This window comes from Limulus polyphemus, unplaced genomic scaffold (genome assembly GCF_000517525.1).
Source record: "Limulus polyphemus unplaced genomic scaffold, Limulus_polyphemus-2.1.2 Scaffold3947, whole genome shotgun sequence".
Classification (NCBI taxonomy): Eukaryota; Metazoa; Arthropoda; class Merostomata; order Xiphosura; family Limulidae; genus Limulus; species Limulus polyphemus.
Genome location: NW_013669557.1, coordinates 108,227 through 110,589, shown reverse-complemented (window position 1 = coordinate 110,589; position 2,363 = coordinate 108,227). Strand labels below are relative to the sequence as shown.

The 2,363-nt window shown below is 30.9% G+C and overlaps 1 long non-coding RNA gene across 1 annotated transcript in view; it reads right to left on the bottom strand.

Annotated features, from left to right (window-relative positions):
- Positions 1 to 11: 11 nt before the first annotated feature.
- The window catches only part of LOC106470328, a 4,607-nt gene continuing 2,255 nt past the window's right edge, over positions 12 to 2,363 (bottom strand). Inside the window, exon 3 of the long non-coding RNA XR_001291485.2 lies at positions 12 to 93. This is a non-coding gene — a long non-coding RNA (uncharacterized LOC106470328). The remainder of the gene's footprint in view (positions 94 to 2,363) is intronic.

Genomic DNA, 2,363 nt, shown 5'->3' with positions numbered 1-2,363 from the left:
AAATGTTTAAGTATAAAAACACATTCTCACCTGTAGAATATCTTCTATTTCAAGTATTTTTCTTGGAAAATCTTTCAAAACCAATTTTTCAGCCTTTTCAAATGAAATAACAAAATTTATTAGCTCTAATGCACAAGTTCTTGGGACAAAATTATTTATTTTATAATTTCAGTGAACAATCGCAATCAAAATAGAGCTTAATTTCATGAACACCACCCTCTGTCATCTCTCAGCAGTGGGTGGCATTATTATTATTACCAAGTCTCTCTTCGTATTTTCACATTTTTAGAAACCATTCATGAATGCCAGCTCTGCAGATTGAAGCTGGTTAATATTCTTTCTACAATAAATCAGATTAAATATATTACTCAACCAAGTCCTTACCCTAGTCTTGTACATGGTTACATTAACCTTCTTAATCTTCAATTTGAAATTTCCATAAAGAGGTCTCAAAATACAATAACTCTTTTCATCACATAAGACACCACGTGAAGGTTTTGGACAATTCTTTCTTATTCATGTTTTCTTTCATCAAATCAGCAATGTTCGTATCAAATATGAATCAAGTCTTCTTACCCCCAAATAAATCACTTTCTCATTCTGAAACATCTACCACAGTTCTGACCATACACTAAAACCGTACAAGTCCTTTTTGGCATTAAGATTTCTTAACAAAATCAGCTTATACTAGCATCTTAACATCAACAGTAAATATGAAATATTTATATAAAAAAATAAACAAATCATTGACATTCATAATGAACGAAGATCCCAAAACTAAAACATCTAAAGAACTACGTTACTAAATCACATTTTTCCAGGAAAAAAATTATCGTTTATTATTCATGTTTGACAGATAACTTCTGATTTTTTATGTCCAACACAATTTCCTATTTTTTCAATACTCTCTCCAATTCTACAAGAATCCTCATCATTAATTCTGTGTGGCACTTTAACAGAAGTTTTCTGAATGTTAAGATACTGCAAAATTACTAGATTTACTTCACCCTAAAAAAACCAAAAGGTCAAACAAAAACTAATACCTTGATGAGAGAGAAAAACTTTTATAAATCATTTGTTAAATCTCACCTTTCTAGATTATTTTTGAATTTAGATTCTAAAACCTCGCCAACAACACAAGTCAAATTAATAAGTCAACAATTTTTTTTTCTTTCTTCTCTATATGCATTCACTCTGTAAGTTAACATTTTACAGGTACTGGGTAAAACTCCTTGTAATATCTCAAACCTACTTGTAGCTGTACATCAATTTCCTGTCCTCATAACCAGAGTACTTTCAAATGGTGGACATTTCTTCATCAGTTTGCCCCTGATTAAGACAGGTCCACCTTTTGAAAGTGCTTAGGTTATAGTTTTTTGTTTTTTTTATTTAACTGATTATTTGAACCTATATGTTTTCCTAAAATCATAAATCTCTTGGCCTTGGCAAAGAATTATAATTTATGAAAAAAAGGGAAATGCATGGAAATGACAAGAATGAACTTTCAGCAACTCCCTTCAGAAGTCAACTGGTGATGGTTTAGTGGAAAAAAAGGAAATGCATGGAAATGACAAGAATGAACTTTAAGCAACTCCCTTCAGAAGTCAACTGGTGATGGTTTAGTGGAAAAAAAAGGAAATGCATGGAAATGACAAGAATGAACTTTAAGCAACTCCCTTCAGAAGTCAACTGGTGATGGTTTAGTGTCCTTACGTAAGCCTAATAGTTGGAAAACAAACTAACTCAACATTTCCGAAACAGAAGCAAAAGTAGATGTCTTGAGTAAAGCAAGATTGAGAGATAAGTCAGAAAAACAAGACAAAGTACCTAAAATAAGATGACCCTGTGAACAATTGGATTAACTTTAAAAAATTCTAGATGAGAATTAGACACCTAAGGGAAGAAATAGCTCAAAATGAAAAAGATGTTAAGTGTTGTTGCCAGAAAAAAGAAAACATAAAAAATGTGTACTCACAAATCCTAGTACAAAACCAGTATATATCTGAGAATATGAAGGCATTAACCCTTTCCAGATGGGTCCTGGGTGAAAGACCCTTTTGTTGACTCGCATTCAAAATTTTATCGAACTACCATTTCATTAATTTATGTCAATAAGTTTGGTATCAAACTGTAGATTATATTTCAAATTTTAGTACTATATATTACTCAATTTCTTAAGTTAAAAGTAAATATTAAAAAAACAGACAAACACCAATTTTTGTGTGTCACGTGGTATGTTGAATGCACCACTGGTTCAAATTAGATGTTTATGATATCAAAATACTAAGTCTATAGTTTCATAAGAATTAGGATTTCAAATCACTGCTATTGACAAGCTAGAATATAAAATAAGAGCCTCTTTT